Source organism: Coloeus monedula (assembly GCF_965178545.1).
Source record: "Coloeus monedula genome assembly, chromosome: 1".
Taxonomy (NCBI): domain Eukaryota; kingdom Metazoa; phylum Chordata; class Aves; order Passeriformes; family Corvidae; genus Coloeus; species Coloeus monedula.
Window position 1 is genome coordinate 114,290,814 of NC_138781.1, and position 27,215 is coordinate 114,318,028.

The window sequence follows — 27,215 nt, forward strand, 5'->3', positions numbered from 1 at the left end:
TTTGGACATTTCTATAGATTTTTAAATTTTTATGCTTTTTCTCAAGGCAAAATTGATAAAGATAGTTCACAGGCAAAAAAAATAAAGCATGTAGTTTTAACTCAGAAAGAACAGAACATAATAATCTTCACCACTGTGTGTTCTGGCATTACCTAGAGTAATCCAGAGAAGAGCTGACAAAATTTTGTTTTCTCTAAAACTAACTAAAACTAGGGAAGTGGGTGACTAACCCTCAAAAAGAGAAGCACTGGAGTAATTGAGAAAGGAGTAGGAGGACTAGATAGATGGAAACAGAGAGTGACAATAAATTGTAACTTTTGCTGTCACCATTGCTATACAAAATAACAACCTGTGGTGCACTGCATTACCTCTGTCTTCAGCTGTGTACTCTGATACGATCAAGAGTTCTTTTATGATAGGTATTGCATATCAGAGTTTAAAAGTTGCTATTAATCTTGTGTGAGGAAAAGGGAACACATCCAAGACTTTATTGTTAGTCTAAGATCTGAACAGTCTAACCAAATTGCCTACCATTTTTTATTAGTGTACTTACAATGATACTAACTCTTATAGCTAATAATACACTCAAGACTTCTACACACAAGCATGTAGCAACTAATCTTTTCCTCCAGTGTAAATTCACCCCTTAAATATCTTTCTAGATCTCAAAGTCAACAGCTTCAAGGAGGGGTAGGATTTGAGCTACAGCAAGTTATCAACATCCCAAGTTGTTTGTTGGGAGAAATATGACATGGATTTTTCCTCCTTCACAGGTGGGTCCATGTACGGTCACTGGCTTACAAGGCTGTCCTTCATTATTGATCAATAACTGGCCACTGGGCTTTGTGCTTACAGTTTGGGGTCCCTGGTATCTTCCAGCATCTTTGCATTCCTGTGTTGTGTTTTGTTCTAGGTTCATAAATAGCTCACTCCCCACTGACTAAATACTTGTTACTCCTATCCAGTAACTAACAAGATATTACAACACAAAAATGCCCACGATTAAAAAAACATTCAGGCTGTAGTATCTTACGCTGTTGTCAAAGGAAGATAAAAAGGACGCAGCTCCAGATAAGCCAAACAGCTCCTCAGAGCCTGCAACAGTAGTAAAAGCCTGCCTATGACCTTTTGCTAGAAATCAGAAAACTATATTTTTTGGATTTGCCTTTGCTTGTTCTACTGCATTTCAGCCTGAACTTCCACTAACCTATATGACTCAGATTGAGAAAATCTACTATAGTTCCTGGGGAAGACAGATCACAGAGATGAGAAACTGTGAGAGTTTATCAAAGATACCAAGAGAATTAAAATACAGATAAAAGGTGAACAGCAAATTTCAAAGGTAAGGGTAGTATGGTATGTTTCTGTCTGTTGCATAATAAGGATATCTCTCTCGACACCTAAATAAAGAGGATCACATTCACTGTTGATATAACTCCAGAAGCAATAGTAAAGTCATAAAAGGGATTTATTTGGCTTAAATGCTAGTCTCACAGAGATAACTAGGTGTTTGTCAGTCTTAAAATTCCACCAGTCACAGACACGTGATAAACTTTCTATTCCATTATCATTAACATGATAATTGTTCTTCCTCTGTGTCATGGCTTTTGAATCCTTTTGCTGTGAGTACTCAATGCTTCTTTCCTTGTGGGAAAATGCTCATAATTTTTACATGTTGAAGATTTAGCTACCCCATAGAGATTAAGAAAAAAAGGAAAAAATTACTTCACAATATTTACAGATCTTCCAGATTTATCATCTACAGTAACATAGAAGCCCATATGGGACTCTAAAAAATGTAGACATTTCTCCACTCAGCTCTCTCTTCTTTTCTCCACATCATGGAAACATAAGCAACTTCTCCTCCAAAAAAAAATCTCCAAATCCAAACTGACTTAATGAGAAATATATATTTTTTTTTCTCCTTTCTTGGAAAATGTCAGACTGCTGTGTGTCTAGTGGAATCAAAATTTGATGCAGGGTATCTTGAAAGCATTTTAAAAGCCTACTTAATTCCAGATTTTTTTCCAACAATTTAATATAGCCCTAGAAACAAAGATTCACATTTTAAAAATTAAAGCAATCATTTAAAAGAAATGGACATATACCAGAAAAATGACAGTGAAATTTTAAAGAAATATTGTATTTTCATTTACTAGCATTGTTGGAAAAAAAAAGAATACTAGTGTGTATCACAGACCTAAATGTCAAGAAATCATCAATCAATTGCACAGAAATTACTCATTTTCGTGGTCTCCTTAATCCTTAGATGTTTGGACAGTGGAACAAAGACTTCAAAAGGAACAGCAGAAAAGTAGTTCCAGTAATTTGGCACAATGAGTGAATGAATCATTGGACTGGACTGACTTTCCTGTGGCTCAAGCAATTTTCCAGATAACAGTTTCTCTGAACACGGGTCTATGTGTGTGTTTCTGTCCTCTGCGCTCCAGTTCACAGGGTATGGTCCTTTTATGTTAAAGGTGCCATTCAGATGTTTTTGCCACATTTTATGAAGGTGCCAGAGAGTCTGGGGAGTGCCTCTGTGGCAAGCATAACAGAATCCCTTGTAAGTTGTTATACATTATATCTCTCTTTTTTCTTTTTTTTTTTTTTTCTGATGTATTCACAGAAACAAAGAACATGAGAATGCCTTAATTATTTTTCATGAACAGGCCAATTTGGATCTCATGGCAGATGACCATTTTGTAGTGTGGGTATTTTTTCCTCATCTTTAAAATATTGTTACAAATAGCTTAGAACATATTAATGAACCTTTACTTCTTTCTCCCAATAGTGTCTACAGCGGTTCAGAACAGGATATTCAATTCTGAAGTTTCTCATATGCCATTGTCTATGTGTTTACAATATTTCTTGCTAGGGTGAGAATTAACCAAAAGTATATGGATAGAAAATGGACAATACAGTTGTAAAATAAAGTTAGAAAATTACAGAATAAAATCTGCCTGTCAAATTGAAATTATCCTTTACATACATGCAGTTTTTAAAAACATGAGCACAAAACAGCATTTTTCCACATACACTGAACCCCTAAATTTTCAGGATTTGACCATCAGTTCAAATCAGATCATCTGCATTGACCTCAAAGTTAAAGAGCATTTTAAATGTATCCTAATATCTCTTCGACCATCTAGGATGATTTGAGTACAGCATAGCATGGTTATACTTTTTCCACTTACATGAACTGGACGAAACTGAAAGTGGTGAGGTGGAATAGTTACCTGCTCCTCTGAGGACCTCTATCAGTACACGCATGTTTCCTAAATATATATATATATATTTTTTTTTTTTTTTTTTTGGTCATAGTAATTGCAGGATTGGGTCTGTTTCATCTAATAAAATGCTGCCCATTGAACAGCAGTAATACACAGCATCTGTTTTTTGTCTGCATGTCAAGAAATGATCCTTCTACACAGCCCCACTGATTCCATACAAAGGTAGCAGCCCACCAGTGTGTTACTACTTACACACAATTTAAGATCTTCAACGTGGCATAATCAGGTATTAAACTGCATGAACTGCTTAAACTGTCTGACAGATAAAAGGTGTTCCCTTCTCATTCCCTGTACAAGTACAAATATAGAGGCCTGGTATAACATTAACTTGCAGATTAGGTTTTGTTTCTTGAAAGTGAAAGAAAAAAGCTGATTTTCTTGCTCTGCTGAAAAAAAACAGTAAGGAAAGAAACAAACAAAAAGCAGGTGGGAGGCCTTCATTAAAGAAAGCCACTGCAATTAATTAATGACCAAAAAGGGCAGTGCTGCCAGCGAAGTTTTTAACATGTAATTTTCTAGCATGTGAATACACTCTAAGATCCTTTCTTTGTGAACCAGAAATTGAGTGCTTAGTAGTGACATGCATCATCCTCCCAGACAATAAGCAGCATGTGGTTTCACAAGCTGGGGTCACACCAGCTTGTAGTAACTGGATGTCAATTATTTTCCTTGGAAACAATGACTACCAGCAACATTAAACTCCCAGGCTTTTGTGAGAACATAGAATGTTACCTTGTGAAGGTGTCAGTGATACTGCCTATTGCTACTGCAATGTGTCTGTCTAATGCAATGGGAACAATACCTCTTTTCATCTGCTGCATGTCTAGCCTTCTTGGTTTGATCAACAATGTTGTGTGGGTGGAGGAGCCAGGATTAGTGAATCATTCCTGATTAATGGTGATATCATCAGCAGCAATGTTTTAGGCTTAAAGTATTGGTTAGTGCTTGGTACTGAGAGGAAGAACATTACATAGGTAGAACCACAGGATGCAAACCTGACTCAGCCAAGCCCGAGACTTATTGCCAATCCTTAAAGATCTAAGATATGGAGATACTATTTATGAGGTGAATCCAGTGGGGAGAAAAAATGCTTTAGAGACAGTTTTAAATGTTTTTCCATATATTTCTATTTTCTCTTTATTCTAAAATAATTTTAGGTACCTAAGCCTAATTTTTCAAAACCTTGTTTTTATGAGGAAGCTGAAAGGTTTCTATTTGCTTCCTTAATTATTTCCACGATCAAAGATATTTTCTGCACTCATCATTCTAATTAATGAAACTTCTTGTGACTAAAATATTGAGAGAAGGGACTGCTCTGGACCTTAGTTAATCTGAGTTCCCTTCTAATTTCAAATTTAAAATTATACCAATATTGAAATGTCAGTGGGAAGTAAGCATCTAAATAGCCACTGAAAATTACTTAGCTTCTTATCTCTACTTTGGATAGAAAACTGTTAAGTATTGATAATATATTTCCCAGCTTTTTTTTTTTTTGTACTCAGAAAGTAAAATCTTTAGAGGATTCTTTCTTTGTTCTCCATCCTCACATATAGGAGAAGGGAATCTCCCATCTCACCTATGTGACAACATATGGGCAACAAATACGAAGAAGAAAGGGAACAAAGATGGAAATTGTGCAGGGTAGGTTTGATCTGCAAGTTTTTTCAATTCCTACCCAACCCTAGTATAATCACAAGAGTTACAGTGATGTTAAAAAAAAAAAAAAAAAAAAAGATAAGAGAATCCAGTTGATAAATTCAAGGCTGAGTCTTTCATGTTGTTTTCAGAGGAGTTTTCAGAACAAACCCAACAAGCTCTGAAACTTGTCTTGGAAAAGACAAGTGGCAAACAGATGTTAAAGATTGCTCAAGTTTCTGCACTCACTGAAGGACAGCATAATTTGATTTTGTTGCTTTTTTCATAAGTGCAGGATTTCTGGAGCATGCTTGTGTTCAATAAACACACATCTCTGTTTCTTTTTCTATTAATGAAAGTAACCTCTAGGGAAAAAAGTTTTACAGTGGTAATTAGGCCTGTTTTCAATACACTTTTGTGCAATATAAAAGCTTATAGATAAATGTTCTTTTATATTTGTGATCAGTTTTTAATGGATTGTGCCTATGTTTTCTCTCACTCTTTTCAGAGCTGTTAAACTAAGGAATAACTACTGGGAGCATTGTTCTTTTGTAAATCCATTAATATTCCTCACCACCTATCTTTCTATGTTAATGTAATTTTCAGTAGGTTCATAATGTTGGCAATCCCAACATCTCCTAATCACTTTCTATTGCCTGGAATTTACATATTTTTGCAGCTGAAATGGAGAGATGTGCTGCTGTGCTTCAGGCGAATATAAATGCGGTGGATTTTTAAACAGAAAGTCCAGTGAATTATTGTGTGCTTTCTGCTTTTCTTTAAGCAGCATTTGTAATGCCTGGATAAATGTAGACAGGAACAGCATCATTTTTTCTACAGAGCAAGCATGCTACCATGAGAACATAGATTTCTCATAATACCAAGAAAACATAGATTTCTGTAATTTCTGGTCAATATTATTCACACTTGAGAGAAAAGTTTCCATTCTGTTGTAGGATATAGCTTAGATAGATATTCTGCAAATATTCCTACTATCACAATATAATCATGGTGACATCTCCATAGTGGGCAAATAGAGTGAATTAAACTGGTGCTCTTTGCATCAATGGACTGAAATTTGCAATGATTTGGATGCAAGGTCACAAAGATATGCAACTTTTACAAGCCTGTGAGACAATATTTGTTTAAAAAGGAAACTAGGCTCTGGTGCCTTAGCTGGTCTGTGTGTGCATCATTTAACCATGAACGATGCTCCAGCAACATGAATGAGCAGCTTTTGGGCAGACGTACACAGGATAAGGAAATTTGTGGAGAAAATCCTTTTTATTTACTATCAATATTTCAGTTCCAGGATAAGATCTGAATTCAGGGAATGATCCAAAAACTGCTGTGTGCACATAGTGTTTGACCATATTAAATGCTTACTTGGAGGTAACTTAAATAAATAAATAAATAAACTGTGGAAATTAGTTTTGAACCAATTGGATAAAGTTTCTCTCATTAAATATGCCATTTAGTTTTATTATAATCTCTACATTATTTTGAAGCTACTTCTTTAAGGAACAGGAAAAAGGGGATTTCACTCTTGTCTTTACATGCTTCTGAAGTTAGCTATAAGAGAGCTAGAAAGAAAATTTGTCTTCTTTATTTTCCTCTATCATAAACTATAACACAGTTTTTCAGTCTAGGATAGCTTTACCTTGAACTCTGGGCAAAATGTCAAGTTATGTTAATTTGCCAAATCTTGTAGATCTAAACTTCTACTTACAGCCAGCAAAATCAAACATTTTTTTCATGTAGATCCCAACCTTTAAAACACCGACAAGAAGTGAAGTCCTTCTCCTTCCTCTTCCCCTTCAAGGAGCACTGAATAAGTTTCCAGGTAAAAGTCATTGTGTTTTACAAGCTGACACTTTCTTATTCTATGTTAGTTCTAATTATGTCTTAGAAACACCAGAAGATTGATTTTGTCCTTATATATTATATTTATAAATTGTTATTTATTTTAATCTTTTTTCATGTCTGATATTATATACTCGAATTCTTAGGTAAAAGTACACTTTTATTAAAATCTCTATCAAAATCTATGGGATGTTTTGTATCTTTTCATGTATTCAAACAAGACAGAAAATAAAATTACTTGAAAAGTTTGCTGTAAACTCTCCCAAATTCATAGCAAGCAATTTTCAAACTACTTAAAAGGATGTAAAGAACAAATCTGAAAATGTTCCAGATTGTCAAATCACATACACAAGTCTCAGATACATGTGTTGACTATAAAACTATTTATAAGTAAAGATAGGCATTTAAGCACACAAGTAAACCAACTGAATAACTTATCTATTTTGCACTCATAAGTGTGTAGCCAAACATGAAAGGTGTTCTTATTCCAATGCTGCTCTAAATGTTATAGTACTTCACTACTTAAGACTTAAAATATCTGGGTTTTTTTCCTAAATATAAATAGACAATAACATAGTAGTAATAGATGTTAACCTTCAAAAGTACACAAAAAGACTGTTACAGGATACAACTTTGAAATGGCCAACACATTAAGGTAAATGACAAAAAGAAGAAAAACGTTTTTCCATGATCCTATAACAATGGGGCCTTTTGTTTCTCTTTCTTTCACAGTTGCTTCCCTGTGAGAATACATAAATTCCCTTCTCAAGGGTATATAACTTGTTAGTTTAAAGGATCCTAAGTAAGTAATTCTATGTCAGGAAAGATGATTATCTACTTTATGACAGTAGCTGATAGCATTCCTCAAGCAAGAAATATAAAACATACATTAATGCTTACCCATGTTTCAACACTGTGGCTTAGAAGCTTCTCAAGATATGGACATTATCTTTTTGTTTAAAACTTTAAACAGTTTCTACTTCATTACTATGTTTAATTGTTTTTTGGATCTATTTATAATTTGACATTAACTACTCCCTTTAGCTACAAGTCTCTTCCACAGTCTGCAGTGTGGAACAAGCATTTGTTTTTGTTTTAAAGTTCTACATAATGATTTCTTTAATTTTAGTGATTTCATTATCACAAATATTACATAATCACTCAGTTTCTGCACACATCGTGTGTAGTTGTTTTCCCTTCACTGTTTCTTTTAAAAGCTGAGGTCTATTTTTCTTTACTCATGAAAAATGCAACTCTTTCCTCTGTAAAAGGCAGGGTACAAGTTCTTACTTCTCAGCAGTCAAGATACAACATAGATTTATCCAGTCATGTAATGGTGCATAGTGCTTAATTCTCTATTTTTTTTTGAGTAATTCCTTTATTTTGTCTATTTTTGGGGTTAATGCTGTTCACAATGATTCTCACATCTCTTTCCTATTTAAATTAGGTAGCTTAGAACATATCACCCAGTGCATATGTTTAGGACTATTTTTCATCATGTGTGTAACTTTGAAGTTATTCTTCCTGAATATCATCTACCACTTTATCACTTAATCTCTTGATACATCTCTTGAGCTCTTTAGAGACAGCTGATTTTATTAATTATTAATTAATTAATTTCATTAATATTAGGACAATTATTATTGTCCTCAGTATTTTGGATCCCCAGGAAACTTCTTCATCTCACTAATTACCCCCTTCTACACATTATTTTTCAACACAGTGAACAGCAAAATCCAGGCAAAAATCCCTGTGAGATGCATCTGAAAAGTGATCATTTATTTACTCCTTTCTTCCCAAGTGCTTTATCTATTAACCCACAAGTTCTTAAGAGCTCTTACTGTGTGATGTTGCCCAAAGTTTTACACTGTTAACATATGAAGTACTTTTAGATACCTGCATAAAATTTATATTGCATGAAAATTGACTCATGATGATACATATGACAGTGGGGAATTATTAATGTTGCTGCCTACCTAAAATATAAATATGGCTAAAACACCATAGTAAGTACACAATATTTTTTCTTTGCCTATGGGGTTTGATGAATTGCTGTAGTCCCGAGTGTCTGTGTCCTTGAGAATGCTCTAGCCAGGCAGACAGACTCTCCTCTTTATATGGTAAAAGCTATATTCTCAATATTTTTGTTGTTGTTTGCTCGTATGTTTTTTTCTGTTGTTCTTTCTTTTTCTTTTCTTTACAGTTTTCTGTGATCTGGAACTGACTCATTTAGAGAAACCAAAAATCCTGTTTCGAGTGTGGAATCCAGAAGGATGAAGGAATTATTGCTCTGAACTTAGGCATTTTCATAGCAATACTACTGGCAGAAGTCAGACAGGATTGCCTGTACTGTTCCTTGAATATTCAAAAATAACAAAATGTGGCCCTTGTTATGGAGCAATCAGGACTAATCTTCTGTACAGCACACACGGTCTTATTCCTTCACATTGCATTCTGTACATTACTTATTGCTTACCCTGTGTTTTTGTACATTCTAATTTATGTTTAATAAGAAAGATTCTTCCATTTCCCCAAAAGGCTTTTAATTGAAGTGAAGGTGACCAGCAGGTGGTTTGCATAAAATTTCATTAGCCTCTTAGATTGTTTTTGACACCTTTATGAAAGAATGTTTCATTACCATGCAAATGGTCATTGGCCCTGCTTCCAAGCTAATCACCATATAGCATAACATGCATATCACAATGTTATATTCTGTATGATTTATATGATTACTTCAGCTAATTTTGGAGTTATAATGGCACACTTAACTGCAGAATGGCAAGCATCTCATATAAGTCATATCCGATTATGCCATTAAGAGTATCCACTACAATTCAGATAAGAGAAGAACAAAAAAAAATGTATTTGTTTGATACTCTTATCCTTCCTGATAAAGAAAATGATGATTTCTTTCCAGCTTTGAGATGACATTAAGGAAACTCAAAACAAGAACAAGTATTAACTTTCATTTCTTTGGTTCTCTCTCATGAATATGAAAAATGAAGGTCTATTTTGCATATACGTTTGTAGTCCAATAATTTGTACAATTTGCAAGAATTAAAATTTAAAATATATTTGAAAATAAATTTAAAAAATCACAATTTCATTTAGTTTTGCATTATTTTTTTTCATATAGCTGACTTCTGTAAATACCAGATTTTAGTCTTCATTTTTCCTATAATTTCTAGCTTGTACATTAAGCAATAGAAAATTTCAAGTCAATATCCACAGTCTGGTTGCTTTTTTTCACTGCATGCATAATTTACATCTTCGCATGTAATATTCTAATTTTTCTGAATGCTGCTCTGAACATAGATTTTGAACATGGATTCAGTTAATTTCAAGTAATACAAGCTATGTATACAAGAAAATACTGCAAAAGAAGTGTGATTTTTACTGAAAAGCTTTCCTCTTGGTAGAACTTAATTAGAGAAATTATTTGAAGGTAGAGACTTGAAGTTTTTTTAAATAACTGGCATCCACTTACAGCAAGGCATGGGAATGTGCATGTTTTTGTGACTTTTTCTTTTTGTAAATAATTAAAATATAGATTGGACCTGCAGGTATTTACTATTAACGCTGTTGAATGTTTCAATCCTATTTAGCAAGTACTAAAGTATTAATGCCTGGAAACTGATGCTGAAGTTGCATGTAGGCAAAAAAAGCCACAATGATATCATGATTGTTACTCGTTTCCAGCTGTACAGGTGTACATTTACCCAAACACATTTACTCTTCTTTGGAAAGAGGACTCTTGGCAGATTCACAACTGTGCGTATCCTGGCCCTGGCTTAGTTGGCCCAGCAGGGTTTGAAGTGAGAGTAGCAGACTATTAGAATGAAACTAATTGAGAAGTTTCAGTGTTAGCAAGCCTTTAAGTGATATAAAATTAGCTAGTTGAAATGCTGCTGTTATAACAATGGTTGCTGCGACTGCTGCTACTACAAACAATTTCTGACTTTAAGAAGCAGTGTCACTTTTTCAGAAATCATATATTGTTATGATAAGAAATGAAATTATGTGACTTATTTTGACATATTAATTACTGAATTACTGGCATAAATCTTGCTGTAGATCATGGAAAAGAAGTCTTAAACCCAAGCTTTAGGCTTCTGAATTTTTTGACAGCTTAAAAAATACATCAAATCTCAAGCCTTTCTTTAATTAAGTTTAAATATTTATGTCTTTGAGTTGTTTATTACAGTAATAGTGAAGAATAACTAGACAGTATAGAGTAAGTGCAATTAATATAAATCTCAGGAATACAAATACAACCTGCTCCATATGAACTTCATTTTCCTTAATTCGTAATTTATAAGCAGACACTCCTTTCATAAACAGAAACTTTGTCTTTTTTTACATATTTTTTCCTGAAGAATCAGCACCGGACTATTTGTGGTTAAGAATGGATGGCAGTTTCAAAATTCCACAGTGTGCATCATAAAGCTCTAGCTACTGACATTCCTCTATTAAGAAAGAATATTATTTAAAGCGTTTCTGCTGGCCCAATGGGTACTACAGAATATGAAGAATGAAGTGATATGTCTCATAAACTAATTTCAGGTCATTTCAACTTTCTATACCTCATAGGCAAATCTATAAATTCCACGAAAATATAAGTAGGCACTGTCAGACTCTGAATATCTGTTTCTCATTTTGACATATTCACCTTTTGAATAGTACTAAAATATGGTACAGTTCTGTGTGAGTTTTAGTGAAAGACATTGGCATATTTCAAATATTCTGATATTCTGCTATTGAATTGTGTTATGCGTAATAATGTAATATGCAAACTGTATGACAGACCGTGTTAAACACATGGTATAATTTGTAAAAAGCATGAAAAAAGAACCTGTTGCAGTGGTTGAATCCACTGTAGGAATGACCAAGAAGCCACAGAGCCCCAAAACAGCAGAGGTCTGCTGGTGGACAGGCTCAGAGGTCTAAGACCACACACTTTTACCCTTTTTAAGTTCGTGTTCTAGATGGTTCTCCTTTCCTTGATACCCCACTGGTTCCCGGGTCCCTTGTTCCACCCCTGGCCTCCCCCACTGGTCACTGTCCTGTCACCCCACGCCCTCTCCACCCCCTGGCCCCCAAATGAATGTTCTGCCCTCCCCCAGTGCCGATCCAGATAAAACCCCGGACCACTCAGTGTTCTGCGTTCTTTGTTCCTGGATCCCTTCGGCCAGGGACCTCAATAAACCCCTCGGAACTCCATACAAAGGACCCCTCCAGTCTCTTTATCCCCGGCAACGCTGCAGGAGCTGTCCGGCTGTGTGTGTGTGAGTGGCTGCGAGTATCCACCGACTACGGTGTGTCAGAGTGTCTCAGAGTGTGTCCGAGCTGCTCCGGCGGGACTCGATCGGGACGGACGCGATGCTCTTTCCACTCCCCCGCCACACCCAGCGCGTCAAGAACCCCCGCGTACAACAATGGATCTGTATCACAAACAAACTGCAGAAGATAAAAAGCTGGCTGGAGCACTTGTATAGCAATTCAAATGCCAGCTGGAAGTGTAAAATCATGCCTCTGTTGTAAGTGCCAGTAGATCCTGGTGGTAACTACAGCATGGTAGTTAACTGTCCAATCAATGCGAGCAATATTGCTTTCTCCCGGCCTGTTTCTCCACACTCAGTTTTCTGGCCTCAGTCTTGCCTTGACTGAGCTTCAGGAAACCTTGCATAACTTCTGCTGGAACACCACTGCCCAAACCAAACACAACATACAACCCTCATCTAGTGCTTTTCACCAGAAAAGTCTGCAGTGGCAGCTTTTACTGCGGCTTCTGTTTTGGCGTTTCTTTGTTAGTTCTTGATAGTGAAACTCTTAGTTTAGACACGATGCATGATATGGATCAATACTGTGCCTGGAATCACATGGTCAGTACAGATACAAGGTTAAATTTTATCAGTTTCCCTAATGTTTGTTTAAAATTCCTAGTTTCCACAAATATTCATTCCAACAAAAGTTGGAACAGTAGCAGAGATACAAATGAGGGTAATGTAGATCCACAGTGATTGGTTTCAAGATATAAATGTGTATTTGTAGAATTTTTGAGAGCAGAATTAAGTTTCACTTTAATTGTAAGAAAATTTTAAATAATATTTATATATCATATACCTAGTATATGCCTGATTTTCCTGCAGAAACATCATGAGGTATAGATGATACACAGTATTTTTACTCAAACTTCTCTCTTCTTGAGGACCTCGAGGAATACAGTATTCCCACAGTTAGGAGCATGGAAAAAGACAAAAAATTTTTCATATGGGCTTAATTAATCTGAAAAAGTCAAGGTCTCATCTCCCTTCAAAACCAATATAAAGCATCTCAAGAGTGTGTGTGAGGAGAAATCTCTCAGTACTGTACTTCTAAATCAGAGGATTCTGATAAGAAGTTCTAGTATTATTAGTTATAATTTGACCTTAAACTTTTTCCAGGATCACAGTGGCTGTACACAAACCACAAAGTTCTAGCTAAATGCAGCAATGCAGCCTTTGATATGTTTCTGTGTCATTATTAATTTAATCTATTAATTAATTAAGCATTTCCATATTTATAATTGAGTGGTTATGCATGGGTAATTATCACATTACTACTTAAGTACCATAAACTCCCTCACTGAAGATTTTTTGTCTTTTTTTTCCCCTTTTCAAATGTACTGACTGTATGTAGCATTATTCATCAAATAAAAGTAGTAAGATAAATATTTATGTTCCTTAATTTAAATGACATTTTCTTTTATATGTTTAAATTTTCATTTACTGAATGATGTTGAGTAGCCATTATTTCCTGATAAACAACACAGTAGTAGTCATGGTTGATGACCAAATCCAACTTAATCCTAAATTGCTTTAAATTTTACAGAAAAGGTTGCAACCCTAGAAGTTAGTCAAGATTTATAAAATGCACAATGTATCAGATTTTCTATCGCAGCATTGCCTTCATCTATTTTGTATTTCCTAGGCTGCATTTCTCTTTTCTAGGTTGAGATTCACATTTGGTGACAAGGCTGCATCAGCGTATATCCACCCTATTGCCAGGAAATTTTTCCCAACATCAATCTGCCTTCTGTGTTTGCTGCTACCCACAGTTGCACCCAGCTGTTTATATGGTGAACTGGGGAATTGATCCAGCTGTAAAAGAGCTCAAACATTTTTTTCAGAGATAATTTAGGATAAATTAGTTCATCAATCCAATCCATTCTGTGGCTGTATAAACACTTGTGCCAGCACTGAGCAGGGGCTCCTGGAGCAGGAAAAGCTTGGGGAATGAGGGTGGGCTGGTGAAGCTTACCTCACAGTTGCTGATGGAGGATCATAGCCACAATGTCCAGTACTCACATTCAACTGCAGCATATCTGGGATATATAATTACCTCCTTCTGATGAAGGCTGGTTTTCATAGTTATGCTATGCACAGACATTTTGCAAGGAGTCATTTAATTAGCTTTATTTACTGAAAGCTTAACACTTACCTTTTTCTTCCAAGTGACAAACTGTTAGCTGACAATCTCACATGCCCAAGAGGTACCTTCTTCTCTTACATTTATTTATGAACCACCTTGTGCCCTGATCTTTCCTCTGGATCTGCTGGTTTAGGCTTCTATGCCTGTCACTTAAATCAGTAGTTTCACAAAGGCCCAAAGGGCCATGACAGTAAATGAAGACGAGAAGAGCTTTAAGCAAGACAGAGTTAGAGAAGTAAAAATGTTGTCATAGCTTCAGCATCTTTTCTATTTTCAAGCACTGAAAGTACTTTCAACACTTACTTCTTTTTAAAATATATTCTGTTGAAAGTAAAGACGATAATTTAAATGGCTGGTCTTTCTATTATATCCTCTGACAAAACAGCTGGATAGAAACTTTGAACACTAGGTTTATGTTTCTGGAATAAACTTTAGGAAATCCCTTTATTTGTTCCTTTCTAATTTTGGAAGAAGTGTAAATGCAGTCCTGTGGATTCCTCTTTTGCTGAGAAATATCTAGCTTGTAGCCTTTACTGCTCACTGTTCATATTGCCTATCAACAGTTTGATTTCATTATGCTGTTTTTGAGCAAAACTGAATACCTGCTTGTCACAGTAATGCCTACTGTAAGCAGTACAGTGAAGAATTCTAGAAAGCTGAATTAGAGCTGGTAGTTGAAGCAGAACACATTTCCCATTCTCTCTACATTATTCCTGTAAATGATATCTTTTACAGGCAGCACTCTCTGGAAGAAAAATAGTATACCGTTCTTGTGTCTGGGTTATGTATTTGTAAAACTACTCAGGCAGAAAGAGAACGTGAATATTTCAGTATCTGTCTAGTTCTACTCCATGGATACAGGGGAAAAAAAAACACTGAATGAAAGGTGCTACATTTCTTTCATACTTACTAGTGCAAATTTCTGAGATAACTTTCCAACAAGGAGTGAAGGTGCAGAAGTTGTGTTTGAAAATACTTGCACATCTGGCAGTGGTGTATCTAAATTCCTTGTTTGTTAACACAAATCCTTTGCACTGCCGTTTTTTAAAGAATCAGGGTGCATGTCTTTGCTGAAAAATACTTTCCCTGTAGATATGCAGAGTGCAGTCTGAATAAATCAGCTATAAGGACCCAGAAATTTACAGACATAAAAACTGTGCATTAATTGATATTTCAATAGCTACGTCTAAAACTGAAGAGTAAGTTTTTCACACTAAGTCATGATAACACTAAGTACATCATACTATCTTCCAAAAGCTGAACCAGAAGAGCTAAGGGTACAAAAGTTTTAACTTATTTGTAAAATCCAGCCATATAGAGTCAAGAGATACAACTTTTCTAATGCATTTTATATTAGATCCATACATTGTGGATGTAGAAGAAAAATTGTGGGAGAACCCAAGGTCTTCTCTGATGCTAAGCAGAGCTTTAGAACTAACATTTATATACAGGATGATTATTAAAGGTAGAATTTTGTCTTGACACAAACATTGTAGAGCTCTTTACGGTAGTTACCACCACAATTTTGTCAAATATTATCTCAGTGTACAGAGAAATGAGGTCTAGCAGGGAGACAATTTTAATAGTCTAGCTGATTACTATCTTATGTCTAGATTTTAATATGCCCTAATATTGGTAGAACTTCTAATGTGCACTCAAAATACTGTCTGTTTTGCAGATTACTTGAGGATCAGTAAATTGTTAACCTGAGTCTTTGGAGTTTTCTAATAATGGAGCTTTTTAAATTGCACTTTGTTGGCAGGGGAAATAAGCTTGGGAGGATTGAGGTGTTTCTGCCTTTTGAGCTCTGCTGGCTCTGTAGCCATACCACAGGGACTGGTGCATTTACTCAGCACAGCAGGTTGCAGTGCAGAGGTCCCCAAGCTAGCAAAAGAGATTTAAACTCCAGAGCTGGAAGACGTATAAATGCAGAGATGACTGTGATTGCTCAGAGGTAATAGGCCCTGCTAAAAGGCAGATCTGTTTAGCTGAGACATAGCACTGTGCTGATCCTGCTGCTCTTTTGGAAAATATGTATGTTCAACACCCCAGTTCACAGTGCAGGTGTACAAAGTTGCTCAAAGGTCTTTAATGCAATGCTCCAAGGCTCTGAAGACTTGCTTGTAACTGCAATCTCTAAAGAAATGTAAAAGATGAAGCTTGTTTGTAGAAAGGTTCATATTCCTTTCGACAGCTCTTGTCGTGTTTTTTGCAAAAATGGGAGCAACTATCTTAGAAAATGAAAGACAAAGTCTGCTTGAGAAATAAGAGATGTATTTTATAGTATTCACTCACTAAAGATGCAGGCAGCTACTTAGACGAATGGCTATGGTACCTGCAGATTGTCTTGGGGTGACTTGATGTTGTATTCCCTATTGCTGCACTATGCCCAAAAATTAGTATACATGCCTTTCTATGCCTTTAAACTGAGCCTGAGAGGGGAGAGAGAAAAGTGTACTTTTTCAAAGCAGTTTGTTTTCATGTTCCAAGAACACGGAGATAAAAACCTGTCTGCTTCTGCAGAGCGAGGGTGGGGAAGCAGCCTGCTTGCTTTCCAGCCAGCTTTCAGCCAGTTTTTCAGCTCCTTTTCCTCCGGAGAGTTGAACTTTTGTTTTCCTGGGACTTCGGGTTTTTTTCCCTTTTTCTCTGCTGGACTGTTTCAACATCAGAATACATCGGGAGGAATTTCCACCAAGGCCTTGGCCCTGGAGGGGGGCCCACCACCCTGTCCTAGCTCCAAGGAGGGGGAGAGAGAGACTACAGAAGGACTCTGAAATTTTCCCAGGTTTTTCTCTCCACAGCGAGAGATGCTATTATTTAGCCTTATTATTCTTTTCCTATGTGTTTGTTAAATAAATAGTTTTTATCTCTTTAACTTTCCTTCAAGGAAAATTCAATTTTTCCTGAACCTGGTGGGGGAGGGGTGGTTTGTGCCCTGCTTCTCTCAGAGGATATATTTCTAAGTTTGGCCAAACCGGCACACAGATTCAATTCTGTGAAAAGTTCTTTGTGTAGTTCCTAAAAGGCCGACTTTGATTCAAATAAATAAGCTAATTAATTAATTAATTATCATTAGTATAGTATGAAGTCCCCATGTCTGAAAAAGATTGTTCCCCTTTAATACAAATACGCAAGATTAAACAAGATAAAAAAAAAATCTGTCATTCTCTTATGTTTATTTTTTACACTATATAGACAGCCCCACTTTGCAACTTGGGAGCTGTTGCCCTTGTCCTGTATGTCTGTGTCCTAAACTGGTGTCAGTGACACTCTGATGATTAGCAGTCAACATTTTACAGGCATTAGCATAAGGAATTCATTATACCACTATTCAAAGACTACACTGACACAAAATGAAGTTTATCGTTATTATTATCATCATCATCATTATTATCATTGTTATTATCATTGTCATTATTATTGCTCCAACGTTTGACAGCTGAGCTTCAACATCTGGTATGTTTTCTTTCTGATTGCTTAGAGGACCTTTGTTCTAATACCCTCCACATTTTAAAACAATATGTAATTCGGTATCTGTGTTTGAACTAATAATCATCCCCTTCAACTTGTGATAAATGGTTTATGGAGACTGTCATGGCTTAGATTCAGCTTTGCGATCTGTCTAAAAACCAGTACATGTTGCAGTCCATCTTTAAAAATCAATAGGATCAGTACTTAACTGCTTTGGGACAATACATGTTTATTTTTTGTGGTGAACGGTTGTATGATTACATCAAGTTCCATGATCTTTACCTGCACTCCCACTCCAATTTCTTTCCATTCCATGGGGATAATTGGAAAAACAAGCAGCAAAGGAAAGGGATTTTTTTTTTCTTGGCAGTAAGATAAATGCATAGTGTTTCTAAAGAAAACTAAAAAATTACTCCACAGAATATGACAGAATTGTGGAGTATTTTATTATCCTACTACCTAGTTTAAGCATAAGTGAAAACTTAAAAAATCTATGACAGAGTAAAAAAACAAATGAATCTAGTTTTACCTCTTAAAAGAATTGACTGTTTTCTGAAAGCTTTGGTGTGAACAACCTAATACCGGGGCATGGTTGTTACCTTTTTAAGTGGTCCTCCATTCTCCTTTCCCAGAACCTCAAGGACCCAAATTAAACAGTGTAGGGAGATAACACCTGAATTTATGCATGCATTAGAGAGTAAAAGATAATAAATACATGAATAAATAAATAAACAAATAAATGACGCTTCAGACATTTTCTTAACATAGATTTCCTTAGAGTTTACTGAATCAGAGTGCTGATAATACCATACTGAACTGTATAAGTCAGTTCTGTGTGATATGTTTATATAGTAAAGATGAGGTTTATATGTATGTATAAATATATACCTAGTCCATCTGAGTATCTATACTTCATCCTTCTTTGAAATTGTGAAAGGCCACAAAGAGACAAGATTGGACATAGGAGCTATAATTCTGAGGAACTGGTTGAAAGAACTAAAATCCAATAACTTAATTTAGATATATAAATGTCAAACCAAATAGTAAAATATTCTTTCTTTTCTTTCTACCCTCCATTCCTGTGGTTTTCATTACCATTTTTTTCCTTGCATAATTATTTGTCTATGTATATCGAGACTACAGTTTTTAAAACCACTCCAAAATAAAGATGATGCCAAATTTGCCATATTCATTTAGATGTTTTATCAAACCAAAATCACCTTTTAGCTTGTCCATACTGATAGCCACCCTATACTTAATCTAAACTTAATCTGATTTCTGAGCAGATTTACAGTGGACTATTGCTAGCAATTCAGCAGAATTAATCTTGTCCTAATCGTGTCCTGTACTTGTCATTAAACACTTCATATTCTTTATGATTTGAAAGGTCAGATTTCAGCATTTCTGGAGTTTGGTTTGTGGTTTGTTTGGGTTTTTTTAATTCACTTCAGAATTCTTTTTCCATGTCTTAATTGTTAGGCTATTTATAAGAAACATTTAGTTATTACAGTTATATCCTGGGGCTTTTTTATATTTTTTAATGCGTGAATGTTTAGCATCTTATGGAACAGAGAATTTTTCTCAATGGCATGGTAGGGTTTTCCTTCATCACCAGAATCTCCACTGCTCATTTACACTACATGTCTGATAACTTTTTCAACTTACCTGAAGGGTGCTTCTGCTGAGTAGAGGCACTCCAAGGCAAAATCAATCTTCCTAATGGCGGAGAGAATTGTGCCACCTTACTTGGTATTACAGGTTATTTAGTACAAACATATGTGTTCCCATTAAGGGCCATCCACATTCAACTCAAATGAGGCACTTGTGTAAGAAGTTTTGTTTATAAATCTGAGACTAATTTCCCTAGCCTATTCTGTATGTGCCATGTAGTATAAAATTGTGCAAATGTCAGTGTGCAGCCTCACAATACATTTCTCTGAGAGCAAAATGTAAAGTCATTATGCAGTATATTTCTCAGCAGAATTATAAATAAATAGAACAAGGAAAAGAAAATAAGTTTGAGGTGAAAACTTCTGCTGCATATCTCTCAGTTAAAAATGCAAATATTTCTTCTGTAACAAGCCACTTGCATGGTGGTCATATCAATATACAGTTAATGCAGATTATATTAATTATGTGCACAGCTTTTTAACCTGTTGGTTGAAAGGATCTATTCCCCCTGACTTTTATAGTTGACTATATGTATGTGACCACATGCACAAGGCAGTGTGTGCCACGGCTGTCTTTGAAAGAACATTCTTGCACAACACAGTGGGATGGAGTCAGTCAGGTTTTTCAACTTCCTTGGAGGTGACCTCTTTCAAGCTAGAGTCACTTTAAACTGTAATAGTCAGACAGGAGAGTTTTGAATTTCAGAAAATGTTTGGTCTATATTTTTGGTTGTCTTTTATGTGCTAAAATCTGTGGAATTTGCAGCCTTCCTGAACCTGCCTGAGCATCTTATGGTGCTCAGTGTTCACCCAGCTACAACAGTGCCAGCATTATGTGATGAGAAGGATAAGTTTGGAGAAGGAATGAGGAAGAGTATGGGGGGATGATACAGGCATGAAAATCTGGGCTCCACACTTCCACTCACCTGCAGACCCTGCAATGTCCTTTGTGACCTTGCTGCAGCAGCAGTGCCCCAGTGTACCCATGCACACTCTGGCTGCAGCACACAGGGAGTGTCCTCAGCTATGGTACAGGCTCACAAATCATTGTGCTATCTCCTCACTTTATGAGCTGTCCCCTGACCTATCAGTATGAGACTGTCCTGGAGGCCACCTCAGGACACTGCCTGACTCCTTGTATTAGCAGCATTGTAAGCACAGGATTGCCAGCATTAGCTTTGTTAGCCCAGGACTGGGGCTTTGGCAGCAATGACTGTACAGTCTGAAAGGAATTTTCCTCTTTGTTTTCTCCAGATCATTTTCTACTCATATTTCTGGTGGAGGAGATCCCCATTGCAGGTGGGGGCTGTTTCTTGTTAAAATTTAACACATATGGGCCATTCAGTATCTCCCAGCAGGGAGAGCCTGGGCTTGGACAGGTACCAACAGGGACTGTAAGGTGTCTGCCATGGGTCTCAGTGGTATCTGGCATATGATCCACAGCATTTGTCTGTGAGGCTGGCTAGCCAGTATAGTGTGTTTGACTAGGGTTGTCTGGCAAATTTGAATCTCTCAGCACATGTGGTTACAAGAGCTGAAGTGTGGTGTCAGATCATAGGCTCCAGATGAAAGCACTGCTCAGAAGCCAAACCACTGGGAGTGGGATTGCAAATATTATGGCTTCTGCTGAGGGTATGTATATCATCTTTAGAGAGTCTCACAGAAGAGTTTTGGAGAGCAGAAACTTCTAGTTGTTGTGACAGCAGAGGCAGTGTAGAAAATGGAAACTTCTAGGCATAAACACCTTGTACTGGGGAGCTTTTGATGGCATTGAAAGCTGGGCTGTTTGAAGATAAACCAGGGTCGTGTACTAAAAGAAGCTGAAATGTGAAGATGAGCTGTTGTAAACCTCACAGACCTGCTTCTTGGGATGAGTGGACAGCCTGGGAAAATTCCTAGAGCTCTCAGTTCCAGCTTGAATGCACCCATGAAGTCTGTGGGCCTGCACAGTCAGCAGGTTCAGGGGCAGCAGTTAAGCCACTTTTGTTACACCAGTAGGTAAAACTTCAAACCTAGACTCACTAAGCTAATGACAAAACTTGGCTTCTATGAGCTGATATAAGTACTGCAAGAAAACAGTGCAAGAAAATCCAGGGAAATTCTTCTTTATTTCTGGCACCTGGGTTTAAATCTGATCACGTCCTACACAGACTCCCTTATATGCTATCAGTTCTGAGAGTTCATACTATTCCTGTAATCCATACAGAACTTTATATGAAAGTATTTGAAATCAGTCTTGAAAAGGGGAGCCAAATAAAGACAGTACATACCAGAATAAAGTTGTTAATTATAGCTCTCAAAGTTACGAAATCACTGAAAAAAGGAAATGTTTGAATTAGGGTTGTACTTTTGTTGTAAACTGTATGATGCAATTTTTACTTACTTTGTCACACTATTTATTTTTTTTCTTCCAAAATATGATTGCATCACTGAATAAAGGGGCCTTTTTTTACCGATGAATCAGAGTGATATATTCAAGGTATTTTTTCCCCCCAGTTGCAGAAAAAATACTGTAAGGTCACGCAGTAAAGCCCTGCTTGGTGAGTTTATTTAAACAGGACTTAAGGTACCTCTTTTACCTGAGGTGTTGCAAAGGAGAACTTGAAAAAAGTTCTCAGGTGGCTAGAGAACAAAACTGTAATGGCAAACTTTAAAAGATCAAGAACTTAACAAAATTTAAAGCAAATATTCAATCAAAAACAAGCATTTCACAAAGACTGACTTAGCAAACTCTAACCCCAATCCCACCTTAAATTTCTCAGATTTCAAGAAGAAGAAATTAGGAGAAGAAAATGAGAGAAAGAGAGAAAAAGAGAGACGTAGCTACTGGCCTTGGATCCAGTATTGTCTCAGTTGCCATAAAATCCAAGGAAAATAGGAACAAACCATGTGAATCTTTGTGCAATGGTTTTCATCTGCTCTGGCCTCCTGTGGCCATCACTTCCCCGGGGATGTGGCTTCTGATCATCTGGCCACTCTGGGGCTACACTGAGGCTGCAGAGGTTGGCTGTGGGGAATTGCTTCGGGTTTGCCAGTGACTGAGAGCTGCTCTAGAGGCTCCAAAGAGGACAGGGTGTGGGGAAGAACACCATCCCGCTTTTACAGAACGTGCCTTGCCCCTTCCCACACACAAACACACCTGCACACCCACACACTTTGGTTGTTTTGAACGAGTAATCATTTTCTCCAGTCTCTCACACATGCAATTAAAGACTGTCATAAAACATTTGTTGAAAAGGCAACTTCAATTATGACATTTCTTAACTTTCTATTACTAAATTAAAAGTTCTTAATGTACTCATAAAGTAGCTTTTTCTGTTCACTTATTTCCCACTTTAGCTTTCTTTTTGTTTGGTTTACTTTAATATGTAGTCAAAATGAATTTAGTTTGCCTAATTAGAATATATACAAGACTATATCATCTTTAGAAATGGAGAATTTTCAGTTTAAATGTGCAATAATTAAGAGCAAATGTGAATGAGTATTTAAAATAGTGACAGCTCTGTATTTTAAAATGTTGGTATGCAGTTGTTTGGTTATAGAGAACAAGAAAGGAGAGCTGGAAAGGAGCCAATAAAAACACACTTACTGAGAGTTTTGCTTTCATCTTGAAGATCAAAGGAACTCACAATCTTCATCAAGAATTCAGATTGAAAGTGATGGAATTACAATGCACATTGCAGATGATAAGCAAAGTAATTGTTTAGCAATTTGTGGGAAGGTGGAGAGCTTTTATGAGAGAGCAAATGAAGACATAACACGAAGCCCAACCACATGCTTAGAGTCTGTCAGAGGTTATATCTAGAAATGTGGAAGGGTAACAGCCACTAGATATATTCTTCAACTGAAACCATCCTCATATCAAAAATAAGGACGTTCTGTTGCATAACTGGCACAACTGCAGACATCTAATCTTACTAATGTCTCCGTAATTAGTACGGACTATAAAAACAAAGGAATAAAGAGCAGAGTTTGTATAATGAGTTAGACTGTTCAACCCTGACTTTTGGCAAGCACTTACCCAAATATATCCACTGTGTACTCTCTCAGAAATAATTAATGTGTAATAGTATGGCTTTTTTTTAACAACACAGTTTGACCATTTCTAATATTTATTACACAGCTTAGTCAAGAATGGCCATACATACAAGAGAAGGTCACAGTTTTTGCATTTGCTCCCAGTTTGTCCTGTATGAAACCGGAATGAGAAAATGTGATACAAGTGCCAATATGCCTCTCTCCCCCACAGTATTATAGCATTGATGGTAATAATAAAAAGATGTAAATCCATCCTAAAATGTACAGAGGTTTAAGATAGGAGAGATTTCTAAAAGCAAGCCTTCCGCACCTGTGATGAAAAAGGAGGTTTAAAGTAAATCCAGGGCTCTACATCAGCAAATGTAAATGCTGTACTTCTATTGACTCAAAGAACTGCTCCTACTTATGCCAAAAGTTAATTTGTCTTCAAAGTACTATTCAGAGGTTTGATCTCCCACTGCTGAATGAAGAAATGGAGTTTAAGGATTAAATTTATTTTCCCTTTACACTGATTTTAGTGTAGTTCAGTAATTCTGGAGGATTTAGCGTTTGCTCATAACAGCATGAGCTTCTTTATATCACAGAACTTAATATTATATCCCTAAAACTTCAGAGACTAGTTGAATGACTGAATCTTAATAGTGGCTACTGTCCTCACAGTAAGAATACACATAACATTCATAAACTGCTCTCACCAGATAGTAATTTTGTTTGTGGTTTGTTTTAAATGAGCTGTTTAAAATCCTGTAATTAATTCAGTAAACATGGAAAAAATGACAGATGGTTATGATAAAGGAACTTAATGCCTCATGGAAGCAAGTCAAACCACAATCACTAACAGATGTTTTTTGCAAACCCAGATTGTGTGTGTGTGTGTGTGTAGCTGTGTATACATATTACATATATATGTATGTACATAGTAGAAATATAGATTTATGTATGTGTATTTATGTGCATGTCTATGTGTATCCATAAATGTCACTTGAACACTTTCCCCACACTGTTGCACTTACACTGTTCCTTAGTGCAGTAATGACCACATTTATTCCTGTAGTCGTACTAAAGACTTCTACCAAGGACAATTCCTTAAATTCTCATTAGTTTAGAAATAATTTACAGATAACACTTTTGATGACTTGTTCATATGTTAGAAATATATAGTTCTCATTTCAGGACAAAAAATCACAGCAATAGTTTCAAAAATTGTTTTTTTACTACTATATAAAATTGATTTCTGAGATGCAGTTACTGGAGGACACCAGTGGAACTGATCTGGTGTTTAATAGTAGCCAGAATAATTGTTACCTTACAGACATGAGGTAACACTAACCTAGAGTCAGTGAGGTGACAGTACCACTGGCAATCATTGTTTTTCAGCATTATCAATTGAAGATCAAAGTACATACTTCATACCATACATAAATACACATTTTTAAATTAATAATCATAACCTCACAGAGTAAACTTGACAGGTAAAACACAGCTAAAGAGGGATAGGTAATTTTGTGACAATTTTTACTATATTAGGCTGCAATCTCCAATGTTAGTAATCTTGCATTCAGACTTGTATTCTGACAAACCCCTTCCCTTGAAGGGGGTTGCAGTGAGAGAACCAGTCCTTAGTACATGCTTGCGACCATCTATGCCTGTCCTGAACAAGCAACATAGGTATTCAGGGACTGCTGATTTCATTGTTAGACTTTGTCAGTCTCCAAGAGGCTGAGGACATGATCTGGGTATACACTGTAGACGAGACCCAGATCCATATCTGTTTAATAGCAGCATGTGTGCCAGGCCTTCTGCTCACACACGGTTGGGAGGAAAGGGTTAAAACTGGAAGATTTGACAAAGAGGAGGGAATGGTTTCAAAGTGACCCTGCAGCTGGGAATGCTAAAAACATTGGTGTTTATTATGCCTAGTGTTGTTCATCCTCTGTCTGTTTTGAGAAGTAGAATTCTGGTGTAGAGATACCACACTCTCACAGACATGCTTGAGCCTCCTGCTGGGAGAAGGAGAGGGCATGAAAGCACAGCCTTGTGAGGCATGAAACTGTGTGAGTGAAACCTTTTGTTGTATTGGGGCAGGCATCGACTCCTCCTACCTGGCTGTGCTCTAGGATGAACTGAGCCTAATGGAACCTGTGTTCCTCTGTGTCTCTGTCCACAGGGATGAGCTGATCCTAATGGAATCTATGTTCTCATATTGGAATCTATGTTGGGATCATGGAATCCATGGTCTCTTTTTATTAGGATGGACTAAGCCTAACGGAGCCCATGCCCCCATGTGTCTCTGTCCACTGGGATGAGCTGATCCTAACCTGTGTTGGCACTTGTCTCTGCCACCCATTGTTAGCAAGGTAATGAAATAAATCTACGCTTTGCATTTCAGTGGTGGCTTCGTGGTGGTGGCCCTGGTTACCTGTACGTATCAATCCATACACACACCTTCCCCCTGTTTCTCTTTGCAGAAAAGAGTTGGACCAAAGTCACAGTAAGAACATTCCTGGCTTGGAAGATCAGAACTCCAGAGGTATGTAGTGACTGGCTGTACTTTGCAGACAGTAGGGGTTCTGAACTGATGTGATTTCCTCTCTGACTCTAGACTCTTCCAGCACAGCCAAGGTCCACTCCTGCCTATGAAGATCTTTTCATCCACATACATTGACACTGAATACCTATTTGTGATGTTGGAGAGAAGGAAACAGAAATGAATGATTTCATTTAAATTCTGACACTTCTAAATCTGAAGAACTCACTTGAGCTGCAGATAGAATACAAGCTCCTAGCTATCAGAGAAAAATACAATCAGGTGGGAAATACTTAATCAAAAGTTCCTTTTGAGGATCACAACAACAATTAAGTAAAAAACTCTTTAAAAGTAATTGTCAAATGCATGAGTTAAAAAAATACATGTCCGAGTAAGGATCGTCAGGTATTTTAGATTGTATCCATTTATTCAATTTATTCATGTATCACAGGAAAGTGCTCAGGGTTTACTTCAGAGAGTAAATATTATTTTTTAGTATCTTTATATTGTTACAATGCTGTCTTTATATGGTTTCCCTGCTTTTAGATTTTTTTGTCTCGGACTTTGCCATTCCTGTGATGCACAGAGTAATCAAACACTCAAGGAACTGAGGAGGGTTAAGTATGTGTCAAGTTATTTAGTGTCTTAAGAAAAGAAGCTCACTATTACAGAGATACAGTGGATAAGAGAACAGAGAGATTATGAAGTCAATACTTTATTCAGGATCTACACTTACAATAACCTCATCTGTAGTAAACTCACAGGAACTTTGCCCAATTTTACAGAGAAATTTAATGGCAATACTCAAAACCAAGGGCTGCAAAATCACAGAATTATTGTTATAAATCAGCAGAGGAAGTGGGATGCTCAATTGTGAGAGCTGATTGTCTCTGAGCTTGCATAACCAGCTCCTTCTGGCTCTTAGCTTAATCATTAGACCAAACATTATGCTGTTTTGTGATGTGGATCCTGTCTGGATTTCTAGCTTAGTTTTTGTCATGCAAAAGATGCTGCAAGGCTTGAAGTAATCTCACTGAAATGAATAACTCATTTGAAAGTGAATGGAATAGAGACCTGTCTTGGAAACACTTAAAGATTTCAGAAGACTACATTAAAATACCACACAAAGGGTCCTCTCAATTGTACTCGAGGTTTTACAAGCATGTAGGCCCTCCAGATGGAATCCATTAGAGTCAAGGAGATCTGAATCAGAGATATAATCATTCTTCTAGAGAGTTTCTGCAGTAA